The sequence below is a fragment of the Macrotis lagotis genome, chromosome 7 (genome assembly GCF_037893015.1).
Source record: "Macrotis lagotis isolate mMagLag1 chromosome 7, bilby.v1.9.chrom.fasta, whole genome shotgun sequence".
In the NCBI taxonomy this organism is placed as follows: Eukaryota; Metazoa; Chordata; class Mammalia; order Peramelemorphia; family Peramelidae; genus Macrotis; species Macrotis lagotis.
Window position 1 is genome coordinate 26,730,359 of NC_133664.1, and position 24,471 is coordinate 26,754,829.

Sequence of the window (24,471 nt, forward strand, 5' to 3'; positions counted from 1 at the left end):
TGTCCAAGGTGCCATTCTTTGCAAAGACCTCACATTCCTTCTGATATATTTAGGAGAAGAAGAGAAATGGATTCCCTAACCTCTCTAACTCCATTAGAGCTCCTTCCTATATTGCGTCCACAGTCCTTTTGTTCACATGCCATATTTTATACCCAAGTCACCCATGGGGAAGATTTTAAACCTGAATATCAACTTCTCAGTCATCCCTAGTGGATTTTATCTAATCAAATTTGACCCACCAGCCTGAGCAATTTCTTCCTAAGCTTTTGAAATGATATCCTGAGAAAGATGGTAGAGTCTTCTTCTGAAACAATCTTAACAATATCCGGAATCATTTAGAGGCAGCAATGGGAGATCTAGGTCTAGAGATATCTGTTTTGCAGAAGGAATGGTGAGATGAGGAGGGTTTAAGCCAATCCTTCTCTGAATCTCCACTATCTCATTTCTCAAATGAGAGGGTAAGACTTAGCATAGTGTCTGCAGACAGATGCCAGCAGGGGAGGGATGTCCATGAACATGAACAGGGAAAAGAATATTCAGTATAATTAGTATATTTGTAACCTTCTTTTATTTTATTTTATTTAGTATATTTATCGAAAAAAGATTATTCTTGAGAAGGTGTCCTAGACCCATGGGTTCCATGATGCAAAAATAGTTAAGGATTCTTGGATAAGATGGGCTTGAGCGTTCTTTCTATTCTAAATTATATGAGTCCATAAAAAGGAGAAGTTGTGTTTTAAAAAAAAATAAAAGGTAGTTCCTCAACTCCAAAATCAAAAGGTGTTTTGTTTACCCCAATAATCAGCTTTTAAGGGACCTGATAAGACATTCATGACAATAACATGCAACACAGAAAATATATTAAGTGGTCACTGGCTTTTAGCAAATACTCTAATCTGACTGCGATATAAAATGTCATCACAGGAGACAACTGGAGAAAGCTTAATGGTAGTGGATTGAGTATTGAATGGGAAGTCAGGAAATTCTGAGTTTGAATCTTGCTTACTCACTTACTGGCTATGTGATCCTGGGCAAGCCACTCAGCCTCAGTTTCCTCATCTGTAAGGTGGGATAGTTATAGCAGTTACCTCACAGTGTTATTGTGAAAGTTAAACAAGAAAATATATGCAAAGCATTTTGCAACACCTTAAAGCATGATAAAAATGCTATAGTACAAGTCATCATGTAGTGCCTGGAGATCCTATCTTAAAGCCAGGAAGACTTTGGTTCAAGTCTTGCTTCTGATACAGACTAGCTGTGGGATCCTAGGCACAACTATGTCTGTGCTTTGGGTAATTCTCTAATAAGTCTTTGGGTTGTGGAGAGTGTGCCAACCTCTATTGGTGGAAGGCTATCCTTACCTTTATGGGCATGAGGTCATATATCTATTTCCTATGTCTATCATCTGACATTTATATGTGTATATATATATATTTTTTTTCAGTGACTTTCTTTTAAAATAAACTACTAGCAAGTATGGATATTTGGTAAAAAAAAATTCTTGACAGCATGTAAAGTGGCTGCTATTCTCAAGTGAACAGTTCAGAGCATGACAGATGAAGGTGACCATTTATAAGGTCAGAGCATAGTAGGTGAGGCAATGGTTTAAAATGCTCTTCTATACAGACACCTCTCTCTCTCTCTCTCTCTCTCTCTCTCTCTCTCTCTCTCTCCCCCTCCCCTTCCCCATCTTCCTGTTTTCTTGGTCTCTTGACCTTCTTCTCTTTCTTCCTGTGTCTTCTTTTGCTCAAGCCCTGCCTATGTCTTCATTAATAGATTCTTTCATGACAATTTTCATATCACCTCAGTGATGGTTTCAGAACCACAGCAGAGCAAGACTTGTGAACACAGAGTCTGATGAAAGACAAGTGTGGAAAGCATTAAGAGACCTTTTGTTTCAAACAAGGAATGTCTTGTCTACTGAGCTGCAAAAAACAAAATCTATTAGAATTTTTCTACCTCTAAAAGACTTTGAAGCCTGCAGTGTGTTTGGAGCTACCCTTTATTTTTTTTCTTATTATGTCTATGCAGTTTTAAGAAACAGCCATGTATAGTCTCTAGTGTTGACATTTTAGGCAAAAGGAAAAGGCTGGAAGACTGTTTAGAGCCAGATGATGGTGGGCCTGCAATGCCACTGACAGGCATAGGGTTTTTTTCTTAAGTGTTTTTTTTTATTTCACTGAAGGGAACTCTTGAAAGATTTTAGGTAGAAGAATGGAACTATCCTAGAAATTCATTTGGGTCATTACTGGAGCAACAGAGTTGAGAATAGGTTGATATCAAGATGAACAGGTGCTACTAAATTAGTATAGGTGAGACCAGGAGAAGGATCCCCCAAGCTTTGGTGGTGATAGCAAAGAGGAAAAAGCCTCCATCATTAGAGATATTACAAAACTCTAAATTATGAGGTTGCCTAGAATTAAACAGGGGTGTGATGGTCATGGAGGTGGGGCAGTGGCTGCAGTTTGAAGAAGAAAGATGATGAGTTCAGTTTTAGGCATGTTCATTTTGAGATGTTCAAAGAATATCTGGGAGTCAGTTGGAAATACTGGCCTAGAGCCATCTGTAAAGAGTTATCTAACTGAAGCTATTAGAGGAGATAGCTGCGATGCATGAAGACTATAGAGTTAGGCTTCCAATATGGGAAAGTTTAAGGGGCCTTCCCCTCCTTAGAGATTTTTCAGACAAAAGTTGGATGATCATTTGTTAAGTATATCATAGAAGGAGTTTTAGTTAAGGCACAGATGGTTTCAGGGGTCATTTCCAACTTACAATTTTAATCATTCTTGGATTTTTAGATATGATCATCGAGAGAGAATATAGAGAGGGAAAAGAAGAGGCTCTAGGACAAAGTTTGGGGGCATGCCCATTTGAAGGACAGCAGGAGAATAGAAGCCAGCCAAGGAGCCATGGTAGCAATGGTCAGAGAGAGCAAGGTTATGGAAGATTAAAGGGTATCAGGAAGCAATTGGTAAACTACAATTGGTGCAGATGTCAAAGAGGGCAAGGACTGAAATATGACTCTTGGACTTGATGATGAAGAGGTCATTAGTGTCACTCTCTCACCTTTGAAAGAATTTTTCTTTTTCTAAAAATTATTTATTTGTTCACATAGTACTAATATATAGTCTTGTTGTAAAAGTAAACATAATTCCCCTTGTCCCCTACAAAAATAGAAAAGCCTCATAAAAATAAAGTGAGAGTAAAAAGGAAAACCTTTGTACTTCAGTCTGAGTTCAGATACCAACAACTCTATCTCTGAGATGGATTGCATATTTTATCATACGTCCATCAGAGAAATTACTTCAATATGTTTCCCAAAGTTACTATTGCTAATTGTTTTCCCTTCACCCATTCCTCCCCAATCTCATTTATTCTATTCTCTCTTTCCATTCACTTCATCACTCCTTAAAAGTGTGTTGTGAGGCGGTTGAGAGGTTTAGTGAACGTATCACCATTCCTGGAACCAGAAGGACCCATGCCCAAATCTGACCCCCAAACGCCAACAACCACCCAGCTGTATGGACCCAGGCAGGCTATCCAACCCCTCTGCCTTGCAAAATGCACTCAAAAAAGTGTTCTGTATCTGACCATCCTCTCCCATGCTCTTCCCTCTCCTCTATCACCTATACCTCCCTCCCCTCCCCCTATCTCCTTTCTCCTATCCCCTTCCTCTCATTTCTCCTGTAGGGTAAGAGAGATTTCTACACCCTATTAAGTGTGTGTGTGTTGTTTCCTTTCTAAGTCAATTCTAGTAAGAATTAAGGCACACTCATTCCCTCTCACCTTCCCCTCTTCCACTCCATTGCAAAAACTTTTTTCTTGACTTTTTTATGTGAAACTTCTAAGCCTATTTTAACTCTCATTTCTCTCTCTCCCAGTACTTTATTACAACTCTGACTCCATTTATTTTACTATATTATACCTTCATATCCAGCTCCCTCCTGAGGATGGAGTCTATATATACTCCTTTTAATTGTTTTATTAATTGAGATGGTTTATATGAGTTATCAGTATCTTTTTCGCATGTAGGAATAGAGCAGTTCAACATCATTAAGTTCCTCATAGTAAGTCCTTGTACACCCTCTCTATGCTTCACTTGAGTCCTGTCCTTGAAGATCAAATTCTGTTCAGCTCTGCTCATTTCAACAGGAAAGTTTAAAAGTTCCCTGTTTCATGGAAAATCCATCTTTTTCCCCTGAAAGAGGACATTCAGTTTTGCTGGGGAGTCTATTCTCAGTTATAATCCAAGCTCTTTTCCCTTCTGGAATATTATATTCCAAGCCCTATGAGTCCTTAATTTAGATGCTGCCAAATTCTGTTTAATCCTGACTGTAATGCTATGATATGTGAATTGTTTCTTTCTGGGTACTTATAGCATTTTCTCTTTGACTTTGAAGTTTTGGAATTTGGCTATAATATTGCTGGGAGTTTTTTTCTTCTTTGAGGAGGTGATTAGTAGATTCCTCAATTTCTGTTTTACTCTCTGCTTCTAAGATATCAGGGCAATTTTCCTGGAGAAACTTTTGAAAAATGAAATCTAGCCTTTTTTCCTGGTCATGACTTTCAGATAGTCCAATAATTTTAAAATTATCTCCCTTGGATGTGTTTTCTAGGCCAGTTGTTTTTCAAATGAGATATGTCACATTTTCTTCTGGTTTTTTCATTCTTTTAGTTTTGTTTTATTGTTCCTTGATTTCTTACAAAGTCATCAGTGTCCCTTAGGTCCACTCTACATTTGAAGTTGTTTTCTTCAGAGATCTTTCTTATCTCCTTTTCTGTCTGGGCAATTCTGCTTTTTAAGGCATTCTTCTTCTCATTGATCTTTTGCACAGCTTTTTTTTGATTTAACCTAAACTGGTTTTTAAGATGTTATTTTCTTCTGTATTTTTATATCTCCTTCATCAAGCTTCTGATTTGATTTTCATGATTTTCCTGTTTCTCTCAAGTTTCTCTTCCCAATTTTTCATCTATATCCCTCATTTGATTTTCAAAGTCTTTTCTAAACTCTTCCATAGCCTGAGATCAATTCCTATTTTTCTTGAATTTTTAAAAAAAGCTTTTATTTTGTCATTTTATGAGTGTGTATTTTGGTCTTCTACGGGACCAAAGTAATTGTCTATGATCAGATTCTTTTTTTTCTGTTGTTTACTCATTTCCCAGCCTATGACCTGGTTCTAACATACTTTCCAAGCTATGAGTGTTATTGGAACACTCCTCACCCCTGCCAGGGACTTCATTTACTTCAAGATCTTATGATCTCCTGGTCTGTGCTGCTCTCTGCCCTGGAGCTGTGAGGAGGGTCCCTGCTCTTTGTGGCAATAGGGAACCTAGACTGGGACCTGAATGGTCCCAGTATGCCCAGTATGGGCAAAGCAGCAGAGTCCTGCCTCAGGGATAGCAGAGAGACCTCCACAATTTCCCCCCACCCCCTTACTGTCCATGGGTTGAGCATTCTGGAAGCAGCCCCTCAGCTCCCTGCTGGATGGCTTCCTGCTGGATGACTCCCTGCTGAGTGGCTCCGTGCTAGAGGCTCCCTGGATGACTCCTTATTGGATAATTCCCTGTTAGGAGGTTCCCTGCTGGAAAATGCATGCTGAGCAATTCTCTGCTGGACAGCTCCCTGCTTGGTGGCTGGCTCCCTGCTGGAGGTTCCCTGCTGGCTGGTTCCCTGCTGGAGGCTTCCTGCTGAGAAGCTCCCTGCTGGGCAGCTCCCTGCTGTGTGGCTGGCTCCATACTGGGTGGTTGACTCCCAATTGGGCAGTTCTTTGCTGGCTGGCTGGCTTCCTGCTGGAGACTCCTTGCTGGGCAGCTCCTTGCTAGGAAGCTCCCTGCTGGAGGATCCCTGCTGGACAGCTCCCTGCTGGTGGCTCCCTTCTGGGCCCCTCTATAGGACCCTGCTTTCATTTCCAGGCCAGGGCTGCACTGGCCTGGGCTCCAGGCTCACTCTGGAAAAATTTTCCTGCTGATTTTCCAAATTGTGCTTGGTGATACCTGAGTTGGGGGGGGGTGTGGATACTGCTTCATCTGCCAGGAACAGCACCCCCAGAGACACAGGCACCCCATGGGCTGTTCCTGGAAGGCTGGAGATCAGAGAGCTTATTTTTCCTATAAAGTCGTAGCAAGAGAGAGGTCATATTGTAAAATGTCCAAGGAACAAGAGGGTGGTCACATATGGGGTGAGTTGGCAGTTAGCCAGCCCATCACTCCTTCTAGGAGTTCACCACTATGGCGGAAGAGATCTAGAGGAGTATTTGGAAAGTAATTAGGCAGACTCTATTTGGAAGACCTTGGCACAGTTGCAGGCTGGAAGTGGAATGTGGGCAGGGTCCAGAATCATAGGGAGATAGATTATCGACACTGACATGTGAGAAGTGATTGGTAGATCAAGGTCAAAGACAAGGCAGGAGGAAATAGGTTCAAGAGTATCTCTAGATGGAAAGATTTGTTTTCAACAAGGAATGAGATCTATCTCTCTTCCAAATCTGAAGGAAAGGAAATAGGTAAATCTATTATGAAAAATTAAAATAATTGGAGAGAGGAAGCATTGAAAGAATTCACATTGAATGGTCTTAATTTTCTCATTAAAGCAGTATAGATGAAGTCAGGGATTCAATTTGAGTTTGAATCTCATCTCTGACAATTAGTTATGCCATTATGGGCAAAAAAACTCTTAATTTTATCTTTTGTGATAAGTATGAAAAAGAGCTGAAGGGAAGAGAGAAGAGAGTAAGGGTTTATATGTCTCAGCGTTGTGCTCAGTACTTGTTTTTTGGTTCCTTACACATTTTCTTTCATTTTATCCTCACAGTAACCTTGGGAAGAAGGTAGCCATGTTAGAAATGAGGTTAAGTGGGTCACACAGCTAGTAAGTGTCTGAGCTGGATTTGAACTCAAATCTTTCTGACACAGGAATCACTAGTTGCAAATGAATTACCTTGCCATAGGAAGGAAGACCTAGTCTTGGTTAATGTGTAGTCAGTCCAGTTTGCCCCATTGCAGACTTCCAAGGATAGATGGTGAAGAGAGTAACTGGTGAGGGATGCCAGTGAGGAAGAAATATTTAGGAGAAGTATGGAGAGCTACGGGAGCCCAGAGCGGGAAGGATAGAATCATCCCTGGGTTGATGCAAGCTGAGAATGCTTTTGGAAATGATTTTTGTACCACATTCTCCCTTGGGAGAGCACTCATTAAAGAAACTCATCAGCTCTTGTATATTGCTTTTCAGACGAACTTTGAGAAAGCCAGCCTGAGCATCAGCATCAGTGGCAGTGCCAGCTTGAAAAGTGAGTTTTCCAAAACCACTGGCCTCCACAAGAGAGGTTTCAGGCACCCTGTGGGAAAGAAGATGACCAAGCCTGTGATGAGATCTTGTTTGATGACTACTTCAACTTGGAGAACATGGAGAAAGATGAGGGCATCTGTATCAATGCCACCATCTGTTCTCGGGTTTTCTCTTCCATAATTCACTCCTGTCTCCTCTCATTGTACAGACTTATATTTGTAATAATTAGAAGATGAACTCAACACCTCAGTCAACTCCAGCAACTTGAGCTCAAGACCCTTGAAAGAGTCAACCTTTGGTAATCCTCCATCAAAGACCATCTGAGCCATTCCATGATTTCCAATGGCAAATTCCAACCTGATGAAACTGGAGCAAAGGGAAAGGAACAACATATATTGAGCTGGTATATGCTGGGGAAGGTCATGTTTGACAAATATAGTTTCATTTGATCGTTATAACTGTCCTGTGAGGTTGGTGCTAGTCTTATACCCATCTGACATTTGAGGAAAAGGAGACAGAAATTCAGTGACTTGCTCAGGGTACCAGAACTGGTAAATGTTTGAGGTTGGTTCTGAAGCTGTGTCTTCATGACTTCAGGCTCAGCCATCTGCCATTGTGCCACTCTACTACCTTGGGACAGAAGAAAGGCAAAGCAGATGTCTTTTGTGCAGTGTTCCAGCCATCATATTACCATTGTATTGCCCGATCTTAAAGTTGGATGGCTTTGACTATTTCTACCAGTAAATACAGGAACTGCCAAGGAAACATTAAGGAATTTTACTATCCATCCTGGATCAGGAGCTAGACTAATTTTGATCCCAGTAATTATTAGCTTGGGTCATTGTTTTCCAGTGAATTTTACTGTTTATATAGTGTCCTTAGAGAGGACTGAGTCAATGAGTAGACCAAGAACCTGATCTGTAGGGAAATTGTAGTCATTCTCCTTAGGAGCCCAGCTGATCCTTGCCTCTCCTTCCTTCCATTTGCTGTTTCTAACTCATTAATCCACCAGCCCAAGAGGTGATCTCTATGTTCATCAACTTGTATGGCTGAGTCTGGAAGTTTTTCATGTGGCCATTGAAGCTCCATTTGGAGCCACATATTTGTCATATGTGATGAAGTGTTTGCAGAGCTCATCTCTCCACTAGGCATGATGGGTTCTTCACTCCATCTAAATAGAATTTGATAGTAAAACTGCCAGGATGCATCAGTCACCAGAGCCCTATTGGGCTTAGCCAAAGTGCATGTAACTATGCTGCTGGGTGGAGTTTCCAAAGTCCATTCATTGATAGGTCATTGAAGCCCTTTCTGTTCCAAGACACCAAGTCAGGAAGAAGCTAGTGTGAAATTAAAATCTTTTTAAGTGATACAAACTAAAGTTCATAAACAATGAGTTGTTTATATCAATGGTGTCCAACTCAAGTAGAAATGGGCAAAATGTTGACTTAGAAAATAACTTCTTAATATTATCTATGTTCCACTGTATTTTTATCTATTTTGTAAAATATTTTTCAATTACATTTCAATCTGCTTTGGGCCACATTTGATACCTTAGCTTAATAATATGTTGAATGCTGCAAACTAAAACATTTGTAAAGGAATTGAAACCAACTATTTAATATTTTCTGCTTAGCAGGAAACATTTTAAAACACCTAGTAACTTCAAGGCTCAATCTCAGCCTGGACTTTAAAATGATTGCTACATGAGGAATGGTGCTACCTTTTTCTGCCCAACATTATGTCAATTCACTGTCAAATAATTTAGTTTATTTTCTTTTTCTACTTTTTTCTGGTTTTATTTTTTGTACTTTTTCTTTAGTTTTATTTTTCTCCCTTTGTCTACTTTCCTTATTTTGGTACAATGCTTAAAAGATTAAAAAAGATATCTTTTAGTCAGGGGACCTGAGGTTGAATCTCATCTCTCACAGTAGTTGTGCAATCATAGGCAAAAACTCTTAACTGTCTTGGGGCCTTAGTTTCCTCATCTGTAAATCTTGCGTAATAATACTCAAACTACTCTCCTCACAGAATTATTGTTAGCAAAATATTTTATACAATTTAAAACACCCCAGAGAGGTGTTCTATTGCAAAATCAGTGTGTTAAAAAAGTTACTTTCAAACTCTAGCAGATTATTTTTTCCCTAATTATATTTTCCACTTATGCTTTTAAGAATCTTTCCAGTATTTTAAATTGATCACATAGAAAATTCTGGGAAATAGAAATCTAATTTCTTCAAATGTGAAACATCTTTTTATAGAAGAAAATGCAATTTCTATTCTGTGCATACATTTGTTTCAGGCATATTAAAACAAAGTTTCAGTGCTTCTGGAGGAGAAAGGCAATCTCATGGAAGGTCTGTTGAATTTTAGCTGTTGGAAATATCTTAAGCTTTGAAAAGTCAGGATATTAACAAGTGGGCTGACTGCTGGGGAGAAAAATTCCCAATCATTTATATTAAGTTAGAGTTTAGGACATATCTTGTTGACTTTTATTCATGTAACTGTTTATGCACTAAAATTAAAAGAATGTTTTCAGAGGATGGTAGGAAGAGGTTGGTAGAAAGCAAATATTCATAGGTGCATGGAGAAAATATGTCAAATTAAGTAATTTGTGATGACCTAATATCCAAATTAAGATACTTAGTGTAAGGAATCAGTCTTTGAATTGCCCAGGATTCTTCATTTTATAAAAGGAGCTAAAAAACAGCTCCTTTCTCACCTGTAGAACAGTCTAGATTGAAGAAATTCTATTGCTACGATGGATCATAAAGCTACCCTATCTTGAATTATGTGAACTCTTTATCACTAGCTAAGTCCTTGAGGAGCCAACTGTGTAAAGAGCAATAATTGCCTTCCTGAATCAACAGAAGACAAAAAGCTCACTTTGTACCTTGGAGCATCCCTTGTAACAATGATGTGGTAGCAGCTAGGATTGGAAACGGAACCCAGTGTTGTAACAGTCAATTCATTATATGTATTGCTTGTCAGTTCACATTTAGTTTCAGCATCAAAGTCAGAACTTAAAGTGCACTTAATTGCAAGTTCCTCACAAGCTTTTGAAGGCCCCAAAGCAGGAAAAAAACAGCTCTTCCCCCATAAAACAGCCTTAAATGAAGTGGAGGAATGAATCAAATGCCCACCTTATAGCATTTTGAGTAGGACAAACTCATCTTTGTATCAGAAAGGAAAGTAGTTTCAGTAACTCATTGAACTATAGGTCTGATGAGACTCTGAAGCTGGATCAGTAGAGATGGGGATGGAAATAAGATTGTTCAATTTATTGACTCTGAGAATGAAGAGTCAAGGGTTACAATGAGGTTGCAAAGATTGGTAACTGGAAGGATGGTGGTGCTTGGAACAGATGGAACAAGTCTGGAAGAGGTGAGGGTTAGGGGGGAAGATGTTTAGTTTGTTTTGACATGTTCATTTTGTCTTGCTTGTGAAGCCTTCAGGGGGAAGTCATGAATAGCTAGAACTCAGGAAAAAGACTTGGGCTAGATGTGTAGACTTGATACTCATCAGCAAAAAAGTGATAATTAGGTGACTAATGAAGCCACCAAGAAAAAGAAAATTGAGAGAGAAAGGGGTCTGGAACAGATCCTAGGGGAGTTATCCATAGTTAGGGAGACATGATAAGAAGCCTGGTTCTTCAGAGGGACGTGATAAGAAGCATTCACATGGCTGGGAGGAGAAGTGAGAGAGGGATATCATAAGCATTCAGAAAGGAAGGCACCTCCATTTCAATTGATTTGTCAATTAAGAGATCATTGCTAGTTTTAATTTAGAGATTAAATCTAATCTGATCCTATTTGTGATGCCTTCACCAAGCTCTCCCATCCAGAAATAATCTCTCCCAACTTGGAAAATTTAGAGCACATCTTTGCCACCTCTCTGATGCACTCATCAACTTTACTTACTATTATATTTATTCCTACATGTCTTATCTCCCTTTATCCCCTATACAAACATAATTCTTTATATGCAAGGACTCCGACTTATGCATTTTTATAACAATGCCTTGAACAGAGAAAATACATCACCAAATGTTACCTTTAAAAATGAAATGGAACAATAGTGATTAGGAGTCCTGGAGTGGGTCAGGGAGCATAAAAGCAAAGAGAGAGAGAGAGAGAGAGAGAGAGAGAGAGAGAGAGAGAGAGAGAGAGATTGAATGAGAGACACACCAATCAAGCTTAGCTGGGCCACTCATAGGAATTGCAATTCACAAATTTGCTTCTTTTCTGCTAAGGACATTACCCTAATTTAACTCAGGTCCCCTAAGCTACTGGCACTTGAGACTCCAGCACCCCACTCAGGGACCTTCCTTCAAACTGTTCATCTTTCCATGATACAGTTGAGAGATGCCCAGGTCTGGGTATACCATCCCAGAGCCTGCAATCTTGGCCAATGCTGTAAGCCTGAAGCCCCTGGTTTTTCCCTTATCCTGTTGCTTAGGCAACAAGGTTTCTCCACGCCTGCCTGCATCCAGTTGCCATGGTAACAGGCTACAGGGAGCAGGCAGCTTTGAGTGGTCCAAGGTTTTCAGTAGCTAAAATCTGACAGTGGGCTTGCAGCTCTTTGTCTGTTGGCTTTGTCTGCATATCTGCATGCAGGTGTGTTTAGCATTTGGATTTAAAGATGACTTCAATTCAGTTTTTGCAGGTATAACTGCAGGACCCTTGTGCGATCTCTGCCTTTCATTAACAGCTGCTGCTGCTTTTCTCAGAGCTTTCCCCCATCATCTGTTCTGCCTATTTTTCTCATAATCTCTATGTTAATTTTAGTCATACTGAGCCAACTGGTCTTTGCTTGCCTAGAACCAACCTAACTTATTGTACAGTCAACAGGAAATTTCATCACCAGGCCATAGTCAGAATTACCTCATTTAATGCTTTCTCTATGAAAAAGATTGAAATTTGAGGCTTTATTATTTCTTTGTTCCTGGTGCCACTATGTTATGATCCTCAGGCCCAATTTCTTAATTTTCACTTGCAATGATATGCATAGCACTTGGGAATATGGTGGAGAGAAAAGAGTCCTGGAGGTGCAGAAGATGAGTTCAAATCTCATGTGACTAAGGCAAATCACAGTGACCCTCTTTAAGATGAGGGGGCTGTTGGGCTGCTAAGTGGCACAATGGAGAGAGAGAGAGCACTGGCTTTGAGTTCAAACTGGACTTCAGACACATAATAATTACCTAGCAGTGTGGCCTTGAACAAATCACTTAAACCCACTGCGTTGCAAAAAACCAAAAAACAAAACAAAAATAATAGATGTGAGGTTGTTAGCTAAAAATAACTGACATTGACATTTTGTTTTAAGGTTTAAAAACAACCTCCCTTCCTTCCTTCATTCCTTTCTTCTTTCTTACACTCTTTCTTCTCTTCTCTTCTCTTCTCTCTCTTCTCTTCTCTTCTCTTCTCTTCTCTTCTCTTCTCTTCTCTTCTCTTCTCTTCTCTTCTCTTCTCTTCTCTTCTCTTCTCTTCTCTTCTCTTCTCTTCTCTTCTCTCTCTCTCTGAAACCCAAATAAAAGTTGACTGTAAAACTAAGTTAGGAAGCCATAATCACTTCCATTATCCATTCTCTAAACACGACCTCTCTAACAGTCTATTCATATAAGTTAGAAGTCCATGCTAATTCCAGTCACTCAGGAAAAAAGAATTTTCAAAAAAACCTGTATAATTATGAATAAAAAAGAAATCCCTAGTCATAATTAAAGAAAGCTTTAGGGGCATTTAGGTGGAACAGTGAATAGAATACCGGCCCTGGAGTCAGGAGTACCTGAGTTCAAATCCAGCCTCAGACACTTAATAATTGCCTATGTGACCTTGGGCAAGTCAATTAGCTCCATTGCCTTAAAAAAGGAAAAAGAAGGCTTTAAATTTATATTTTCTTTGTATAAATGAGTATTTGTAGTATTTAAGTGAACAGTCAAGGCCAAAATGATTAAATCACTTGAAAAAAGTATTGAAGTAAAGGGTGGTACCAAAAAGTAATTAGAAGAGCAAGGAATCATTTACCTGTAAGATACGGAGAGATGGCAAATTTGTGACCAAAGAAGAGACAGAGAGCACTATGAAAAGCAAACTGGCTAATTTTGATTACATTAAATTGAAAAAGATTTTTTACAAAAGCAAAATCAATAAAACCAAGAGTAGAAGGAATACAGAAAGCTGAGAAACAATTTTCCAGCCAGTGTTTCTAGTAAAGGCCTCATTTTTAAAATATATAGAGAACTGAGCCAAATTCATAAGAATATAAGTCATTTCCCAATTGTTAAATTGTCAAAAGATATGAACATGCAGTTTTCAGATAAATTAAAGCTATCTTTGGTCATATAAAAATGTTCTAAGTCACTATTAATTAGAGAAATACACTTTAAAAACAATTCTGAGGTACACTTCACTTAGCAGATTAACTAATAAGACAGAAAAGGGAAATGATCAGTATTGGAGGAAATGTGGGAAAAATGGGTCACTACATTTTTGGTGGAATTGTGAACTGATCTACCCATTCTGGAGAGCAATTTTGAATTCTGTCCAAAGGGCAATAAACTTGTGCAGACCCTTTGACCCAGCAATGCCACCATTAGGTTTGTATCCCAAAGAGATCATGAAAAGGGGGAAAAACTCATATGTACAAGAATCTTCAAAAGAAAACTTTTTGTGGTAGCAAAGAATGGGAAATTGAAAAGATGCCCATCAACTGGGGCTGACCAAGGCATGTAGGAATGTAATGGAATATTATTTCTCTATAAGAAGTGGATGAACAAATAGATTTCAAAAAAACACAAAAAGAATAACATGAACTGATGCTGAGTGAAGTATGCAGAACCAGGAACACTTTTCACTTTAACAACATTGTGTGATGCTCAACCATGAATTAGCTCTTCTCAACAATACAGTGATCAAAGACAATTCTCAAAGACTTACGATTAAAAATTCCATTCTGAGCCAGAGGAAGAATTATGGAATCTGAATGCAGATTAAAGCAAACTATTTTCACATTTTAAAATTTGCTTTTTGCTTTTTCCTACATGTGGTTTTCCCTTTTTTGTTCTAATTCATTTTTCACAGAATGACTAATATGGGGATATGTGTAACATGATTGTATGTGTTTAACCTATATAACATCACTTGCTTTCCTAGAATGAAGAGAGGGAAGGGTGGGATGTAATAAACTTTACAAAATGAATGTTGAAAATAAAATTTACATGTAATTAGGAAAAATAAAAAGGAAATTATTGAAATACTGATATCTTCCCAGCATTGCTCAACACGATCCAGTCAATTAAAAAAAAAACAGAGTTAGAAACTTGAACCAAGATCCTCTGTCTCAAAAGTCTAATTCTTCAAAATAAGAAATACATTTGAATGAAGAAGTTACAGAGATCCCTTATAAAGTCCTCCCTCTTACACTTGGTATGTTTGAGCTAATCTCCCAAAGACAGAAATTAAATCTACTGGAAGCTTATAAAATGAGAAAACAGCTTGGAATGGTAAAGGAGCAAGGTAGAATAGCGAGGAGAATTGGGGGGGTAGGAATGGCAACATGGAGCAATATTCTCATGATTGAGCTTTTGGAAGTAATCAACTCTTGAGACTGGGGAATTCATTTATCTTCTAGGTTTAATTTTTTTTTTTGGACACAGTAAAAATTTTAAAGATTTTCTTAAAACTAAGAGTTGTTCTTAAGTATTTATAGTATAATATTTAATGAAATTTGTATTTTAATTTTTTTATATCTTTCTCATTTCTCTGTGTCTTCTGACTTTTCCCTCCTAGACAATAATCACTACTAATGAAGAATTAAAAGAAGGAAAAAGAACAGGTGGAAAAAACTAATAACATATTTAAAAAGTCTGATGCAGTGTTATATCCACGTTCACAGTTCCCCTCCTCTGCAAAAGAAGCAAAGAGTAGAACTCTCCCCTTATCTCTTCCATCCTAAGATTTTTGTAGCATTTAATTTGGATTGTTTTGTTTTCATTCTTTCTATTCCCATTCTTGTGGGCATGGGTATGTTGTTTTCCTGCTTTCACTTTTCTTTACCTTGTATCGGTTCAGGTGGTTCTTCTCACATCTCTCTGCATTTATCGTTTCTTAGGACATTTCTTAGGACAGCCACATTCCATTCCATTCATGTGCCATGGCTTCTTTATCCCTTCCCCAGTTGATGGACATCTGGGTGCCTTCCTTTTTATAAATGACCTCGTTGGATTACATGCCTAAAGGAACAACATTTGGGGCAAGTGCTTGGGATATTTGATTCCCCTTCACATGGTCCATTCCAGAATAAATGAATGAATATACTTCCCAGGTGGCCAACATTGCGTTCATTGCTCTGGGTACAAACACAAAAGCCAGAGAGCCTGGTCCTTCAGAACCTACATTCACATAGAAGGGTTGTTGACCATGGAGGGTGTTTTGGTCTGGGAAACCCCTGGCATGGGGAGCAGACCTAGGGCAGTTGGATGATGCATCCAGTCTAGGAATAACAGTGTTGACCAAGTTGATCCTTATTCTCAGAGCCAGAGGAGGGAGAGTATCATGAAGAGGGTGGTGGGTGAGCAGCCACTGCAAAGTGGATTGAGTTGGGGCTTTGAAGAATCTGCCAAAGACCAGAGTAGGAGTGCTTAGAACAGCTGTTGGACCAAGCCTGAATGGAGCTTTCAAGGGCCTTCTCTAGCATAGTGTAGTTGCTCAATGAGATTCTGTCTCTCCTCCTGTAGAATTTAATTCTGCCCATCATTAGAATATCATATTCATAAATATTTGTTCTTTTTTTCAGGGAATACACTGGAGGAATAGGATCAAGACCAAGACCAGGTAATTTTATCCTTACCAAATTATATAATATCTACATGTTTGCTCATACACACACACACGCACACACACACACACACACACAAAAACATTTTTAAAAGCCTCTTCTAAGTATGTTGCAGTTTGATGTCTCTCCTCCTTTTATTCCTTCAGCCTTGCTGCCTCTTGACCTGCTTCTGAAAGTGCCCTCACTCATGTTCAGGGCCCATGTTAAGAAAATAGAGGCCTCCTTAGTGACAGGGTGGCAGTCCCATAGCCTCTCACCTGTGATTCTTCACAATCTCAAAGATCATGGTATTTATTAGATCACGTTGGCATTGAGCAAACAGTAGGAGAACACAGAAAGGTAGCTGGACCAAAAGGATCTGAAAGATCCCTGAGCTGCCATTGATTAGGAACAGCAGGAAGACCCCATGTGTTCAAGGAGTGAGGGTGGCCCAGGGCTTTCTGGGTTCTTATTTGATGGAAAGATTACAAGCTATTTCTCCATCATTTGCATTTCTTCTTTGGGGCATATAAAGGGGGGATGTTAACCTATTGACACTTTCAAGGACACCTGCTATAGCTACATGTTCTTAATCCACAATGACAAAGCTCATATTATATAGCAATAATGAAAGGTCTCTTTCCCCATCTATTATTACTAGTTGGATAGGTATTATTACTGGTCCTTTTAGATTTGAATACAGCACCTATATCCTCAATAATTCAGGAATTTTCAAGTCCCCAAGGTTGTCTACATAGTATTCTTCATATCAATGATTTGGGGATATGAATGTTTGCTTCTGCTTACAAGGGCCACAAAATAATGCTAAGAAGTCCTAAAATTAAAATAAAGATTTTAGTGTCACCACAGAAGATAGGATTTTATCTTTGAGGTTTGAATCTAAGATCTAAAGTCTGAATTATTCCATTTTGTTTGTGAATGGGTATGGTACTTTACACTAATAAATAAACATTTTATAAGTAATCTACATATAAATATATAAGTAAATTTATAGAAATGAATTTTTATATGTATATATGTTTATACAATGCATTAAATACACAAATAATTCATATTTGATGCATAATAAATATATTTCTATAAATTATATATGATATAAAACATTTGTATTTAAGATTTTATACATATTATAGAAACCTATTCATATATGCATATATGTAAATAAATTTATATATGCATGGATATATTTTCCCAGGTTTGTCATTTTTATTTTCATTGGTAGATTGAAAACAAAATAAACTTAGATATAAAATGCTACAAATATGAGCACTGACCCTATCAGGATTGGGTCATGGGGCAATTGATTTCTGCTTTGGGGTTATCTTTACATTCATTATATCTCGGTGTGATCATTGCATTTGGTTCCAAGTTAGCATATTGAGCATTTTCAATATGTGTTTGGGAGTGTTTTGAGGTAAAGATGTAGGCCCCATCATTAACTCACCTTTTACCTGGTGAGGTGAAGTCCAGGTAATCATATGGCAAGCGTTATGCTCCTGTTGTGGCCAGGCCTGGGTCATTGACTTAGCTGGTTGGCTAGTGTTGTAATATATACACAAAGACTAACTGAAATAGTCCTTGCCTTGGTGGAGCTTAGAATATATACCAGAGAAACCACTCATTCAAACCTGAGTGTACTGTATACAGAATATCCATAAAATTATATAGGTTAATTGAGGGGGGAAGGGGAGATGAAGATAGCTGGAACAGCTCTTGGGAGGGTGGGCATGTTGGGTGAGAGTTCTCCAGGATGTGGCCTGAGAGTCAAAGGAAACTGCTTGGCTACAACCAGCATGAGGATCCAGAGATCAGGCATCCTGGGCTGGAATGCAGCCTGGAGGTCTTTCAGTGGGAAGCCAAGGAGCATCCCTGTGACCCCAGCGAGGGACTCAGGAGCCAGATCCACTTACTGAGTAGAAGAGGGACAGGTGTTACCTTTGCTTCATAAAATTGCTTTGCAACTACATGGAAGGTGGTTTAGAGCAGGCAGAGAGGCCAGGAGACCAGAAGGAAATTACAGAAATAAGGATATAGATTTCTACATGGCTCCTGTGGGCTAGGTCCTGACTGTGTGAAGCCTTTACACAATCTCATTTCAGGTTGGGTGTTATTATCCCCATTGTACAGCTGAGGAAACCAAGGCCAGAGTCTGAAATAACTGTCCCACATCACAAAACTTAGTGAGTTGACTTTGAACTCAAGCTTCTTCACTCCAAGTCTAGGGGAATCATGCAAGTTGGTCCTATCTCATGGTCCACCATAAAAGCAGTGGAAACAACCCAGAATTTGGGATTCATAGAGCCTTTGGTTCATTCAAGACCTGCCTCGGATGTTTGCTAGCTTTGGAACTGATGATATCTAGTTTGTCAGAAGGGACCAGCTTACCCTTTATTCCCAGTCACCTGGCTTGGGTAGAATATAGCCTCTGTCACTCTCTGGCTGTATGACTATTGGCAGCTTTAGATCTCAATCTGTTCCTCTGTAAAATGGGGAAGGTTCAGTTTATACCACCTTCATCACAGTGTTATGTCACCAAAATGAAATACACTAGATACAGAAGTTTTCAAACTCTGAAGCCCAATATAAGTCAGCTGTTATTATTAAACCAGTATTATAAGATTCAGGGCTCCATTAAATAATTTCGGATATGACTTAAACTTTTTCATCATGATTTTTCCATAGAGATTTATCAAAAAATTAATGTAGAAGAGAGAGAATGAATTTTATAAATGTCCTCTCTGCTTCTAAATTATTGTCATTATTTTTTATTATAAATAATTTACTCAAAAACTTTTTAAACCTTAAAGCACATATAAATGTCAACTATTAATATAATACAAGAATTATGGTATTCAGGGCTCAGCATCCTAGTGCAAATGCATTTAAATTTTCCCTCAGCAGATTATTCCATAGAGACCTATCAAAGAAGCCAAGGTAGAAGAGAGGAGGAAGTTTATCGAATGTCCTTTTGGCTTCCTGCCTAACTTCTTTTAAGCCAGTCCATTTACTTGGCTGATTTATTTTGCACATAGATACATCTTATTAATTTTAAAGCAGTCTTGGGTAAATTCATTAGTCTTTACTAAACTGATAATTAATTTATATACTATAATTCAGAAACTTTGAAGCTTTGACTTCCTGTATAGTTAATTAAAGTTTTGTGATTTTTTTCTTTTGGAGAAAAATTGAGTTCCTTAAGTATGGTGAGAAAAAAAAAACTTAAAAATCCCTAGCAGATCTTTACTTGGCTGCCTTTGAATTTCATTGCACACTTACGGTGTGTGGGGTATGGTGAGGGAAGAGATAGGATGGCACTGGGCTACAATGGAGAGGATGCTGTCTTTGGATGTGGGAAAGAACTGGCCTCAAATCTGATCCCTGGTGCTTCATGTGACCTTCCTCCAATCATTTCCCTTCCCTGGACCTCAGTTTCCTCATTCATCAAAGGGACTGCTTGACTTCAGTGGACCCTCCTAGCTCCAGAGTCAGGAATATATGTCATCACACTCAATGTTAAATAATCACCCTACATCAATTAAAAGGAATGGAAAATAAAAGTTGTCACAAGGCCCTGATGGGATTTGCTGTTCTACAGACGATAAGTGTTCTGTCACAGGTAGCATCAGCATTTATTTGGCTTCCGGTGCTTTAGGATATCTTCAAAAACCAAATACCTTCCACATTGATCAACCTGTGATCTGGGCTGAGGTGAGAAGCTGGATTGTTTCCCTGTGATTGACATCATTTTTCAGGCAAGTCACCCTGGCCTGGTTGGAGGGGGGATTCTGGGGCTTTCTTTCTCAAACACAAATAGTCACTCTGATTTCCCGGCTGCTAATTATGATCTTTTCTTATGAGATGCCACAGAGTCTATTTTTAAACTTGTCTTTTGTTCACAAAGGTCAGGTCTAAATAAAGCAGTCAGAGCATGAGCTGAATGAATCCTCCTGTTCGTGCAGCTCCTATTTCCATTACCTTGATTTTCTTACTCAGAGGAGTCCTCAAGAAGCTTCCTTCTTTTTGGTAACCATAAGCATATCCAGTTCAAGTCTTCAAATTGAAGTCCCCCAGTTTACTTATCTAAGTCTCTACTGCTCCTTGCTGTGAATTCATGGATATTCACTCTGCCTTCCCCAAATGGTAGCCTAGCTGATACTTCTTCATCACCACATAGAAGAATGTGGAACATACAGTAGGTGCTTCATAAATGTTGACAGGATTCAATCCAATAGCACATATTGGAGAAAAAAATTTCAACCAAAGTCACAAGCTCAAAGGGTCATAATGTCCTTCATTTTCTAGCTGAGTATAGTTCAGTCCAACCCCAGGTAAATTGCTCACGATGACATCAGTAAATGGGTGGAAAAACTTGGATTTGCACACAGAGCCTCAGACTTCCAATCCCACGTGCTTTCTTTCACACCTTGTTCTATTAAGACAGAATCAATGAAACCCTTGTTCCTCCATTCTGTGCTGTGAATCTCGTACCACCAATCCCAAAGTGTCTAAATCTGGAAGCATTTGTTTTGGATTAATGACTAGACTTTTGGGGGTAGGGGCAGGCCAGAGTTGCACTATCATAATTATTATCAGAATTATGATGTTTAAAATTAAATTAACAAGAGATCAGTTTGGTTTCCCTGAGGACATACAAATTATGAGCAAAGGGAGATGAATAATAGGGAAGTATATAGGGTTCCAGAAAAATGCTGACTAGAGAGCTATGGGTTCATCAGGGATTCTATAGAAAGCCCCCAAATTCTTTGGAGCCTCAGGCTATCATGTAGCATGTAGCATAAGCAATTAAGTTTTTGATAAAGCTAAGTTGGGTGGATTGCTCCAGTACTAGGCTTTGCCATGGAGCTCTATCAGGCATCATAAAAAGGCTAATAGGATGGTAGGGAAAGCCAGACATGGTAGCAGACTCAAACTATTTAAAAAATATAAAGATGGGATTGCTAACAAAAACCCCAATAGTGTACCTGATGGGTCCTGGCTCTATTTAACATTTCTATGTTAGTATGACATCTGGGGCAGGTTTAACATGACTGGTTAGTTTGTCATCGTCATCAATCAACATTTATTAAGCACCTACTGTATTCTAGTCTTCTTTTAGTTCCAAAGATACAACACGAGGCAAAAGATATTCCTTGCCCTAGAGGAGTTCAGTCTAGGGGATAATAATAATAATTGGTCCCTATTCTATGTACTGTACAAATATCTCATTTAATCTAGTGGGACTGGTAGGTCATTTCCAGTAGGAATCCCCACTAACAGTTGAGGAAAGTGAGGCGATGACTGTGCCAAAGTCACATAGGCAGTAAGTAACTGAAGCTAAATTCCAACACAGGCCTTTCTGACACAAGGCACAACAATGCCTCGCTGTTGACATGACCACACTGAGTACGTAGGAAAACCCCAGTAGCCATGAGAAGACCACACACTCAGAACATTGGGCTTCTTGGAGCAGGCTGTTGCCCGCAAATCACCCTGTCTTAGATAACACCATCATTTCTAGTTTGGCCTTAGTAATACCCTCTCTATTTGACCCAGCAGAGAAGCAGATATTAGGACCAGAGAGAAAGGGCTGCTCCATGGTCTCATGCTTAGCATCTCCAGAGAACATTTGTAGGGATAGGAAGACTTTCTTTGCCCAAGTCATTTGACAGCATCTCTCTCTGGGATTGAATTGCTCATTCTAATTGCTCTCTCCAACTGCCCTACATTTAATAGGACCTACCTGTCCTTCAAACATGCTGATTAAGTCACTGATGTTCCCTGTGTGAATCCCCTTCTCCCCTAGGTTAAACCTTTTCCTACACTGCCCAGGAAGACAGTGATTGGACCTGTGGAATTATGGCTTCCAGAATTGGAGGCTTATTTTTAACTTTTGACTTAAAATTAAGTTTTAACTCAACAGACATTTATTAACCAACTGCTCTATTCAAGACCCTTTGTGTTGTCATAGAATACAAGATCAAAACAGCTCCATTCTTCTTTCTAACCTTTAAAGCTTACATCTTTTCAGGCATTATCTCTGAGTAATTTTTTAAAAAAAGCACGCAATAGCATCCCTCTTTCACCTTTTTGTATGGGGAAGGATACAATCTGGTGTGTAAGAAATAGTCCTGAACCTTTTAGGTGATTGATTCCATTCTAAAATTAAAAAATAAATAATGTGTAAGTGCCTTCATAATAATAATAACACTGGTCACTGGGCATTGCCCATTTTACTTCTTTTTTTGCACTAAGGCAGTAACTTGGAAGACAGTCAATCATTTTTCCATGTTATGGGAATTAAGATGAATCAAGCAAATACAGAAAAAGGACGTTTCCCAGAAGTCATTCTCTGAGGACTGAAAGTATAATTAAAGTCCCTATTCAAACACCATTTAAAATGTTCAAATGGAAAATACCAGCACCATTTTTCAAAGTTCAAATGGAAGAAAGGTCTGATCTCTTCAAGAAGGGACAATGAAGTTTCTGGCTCACTGAAATAAGATGTATTCCATTAAGGGTTTTCCAGCAAGGTCAATTTAATCCTGTTTTCTTTCCATCCCAGCAGTAATGTAGGAATTTCTCCAGATCAATTGATTGCGGGTGACCCTCCCATTTATTATGGTTTTATGCTGGAAGAGAAGTTGAGGAACCCCAGGTGAGCAGTCAATTCTCCCAACAAGGGAGAGTCCTAAGGTTTGCCATTCATTAGCATGCCAAATACACTGAGTTTAATTTTTGAGAGATGCCTGGGGGATACTTAGGCCCAGAATTTCATGGGTTCATTTTTTTTTGTTTCAGTCCAAATGGACAATTTAATCTTTTAGTTTCATATTTATATGAGTTTGGGTTAGATTCTTGGGTAAGGACATTAGACAGAACACTTCTAAGTGACTTTTCCAATGTTATGCAGCTGATAAGTGTCTAGACCTAGATTTGAACTTGGGTCCTCCTGATGCTAGACCTAGGGCTATATCTACTTGCACCCCATTGAGCACAAGTCTGTTTTCTCATCAGTAAAAAGAAAGACAGTTTTCTGTTCTAGTTATGTGGCCCAATATTTTCTTACCTCCTTTTCTGATTAAATTATAGTTTTCTAGTCATACAAAAGGAACACTTCTGTGGAAGAGTTTTGATAAATTGATTGTCATAGGGTAGAAAAGACTTTCACTTCCACAAAGAGCCCTTTGAATTCATCCATTCTCAGATGTATGGCAAAATTCCGGATTCCTAGGAAGCAGGGTTTGACAGGCTGGTGGACTGACCTGTCTTCTTTTTTGTAGGTCAGATTTGGTCACCTGTACAGACAAATGGCAAGTCACTGAACCCTATGTGCCTCAATTTCTTCATCTTTAAAATGAGTTGGAGAAGTACATGGCAAACCACTCTATTATCTTTGTCAAGAAAACCCCAAAATGGGAGCAGCTAGGTGGCACAGTGGATAGAGCATTGGCCCTGGAACGAGGAGGATCTGAAGTCAAATCTGATCTCAGACATTTAATTTTTAATCTATCTGTGTGACCTTGGACAAGTCACTCAAACCCATTGTCTTGTGAAAACAAAACAAAACAAAAAGTCCCAAATGGGCTCACAAAGTGTTGGGCATGACTGAAACAACTAAACAACAACAGACAAATGAAGCACAATCTCTTATTCTAATTAGTATCTAAATTCATATGACCGGTTTTTCAGTTTCAACTTGACATGGGGAGCAAATTAATTCCCAAAGATCTTTAGTAAGATGTCTAAGCTTTTGGAATTGTCATAGAAGATATTTTAATATATTGTAAAATGAGAAGACAAAATAACTGTGATAAAACCGTAAATTTAGCAAATTGCTCGAGTAATAAGGCTATATTGCTGCGCTGTCTCTAGATGATTGGATTGTGCATTTTCTGCAAATTTGTAATCAGTTTAATCACTTAAAGCTCGAGGTAGAATAACATGTTACAGGATAAGGGTTAATTCTCCGAAGAAAATTTGGCTTTATGTCTTCCAAAATAAAAGCTTGTTGGTATGTCCAATTTACCCAGTCTTTAAAAAAAAACTTCAGTTGATTCTAAATCCTAAATGATTTGTTTAAAAGAAATTCAGATTCCGAAATTTTTATTCAGAATGTAAGTGAAAAATCCATAGCATCGCAATTTTGTTTTTTAGATATAAGACTTCTGGGGCAGCTAGGTGGCATAGTGGATAAAGCACCGGCCCTGGAGTCAGGAGTACTTGGGTTCAAATCCGGTCTCAGACACTTAATAATTACCTAGCTATGTGGCCTTGGGCAAGCCACTTAACCCCATTTGCCTTGCAAAAACCTAAAAAAAAAAACTAAAAAAAAAGATATAAGACTTCTTAGCATA

General features: G+C 38.7%; 1 pseudogene; it reads left to right on the forward strand.

The window, feature by feature from the left end:
- Positions 1 to 24,471, forward strand: part of LOC141494009 (serine/threonine-protein kinase Nek10-like) — a 244,377-nt pseudogene that overhangs the window by 157,773 nt on the left and 62,133 nt on the right.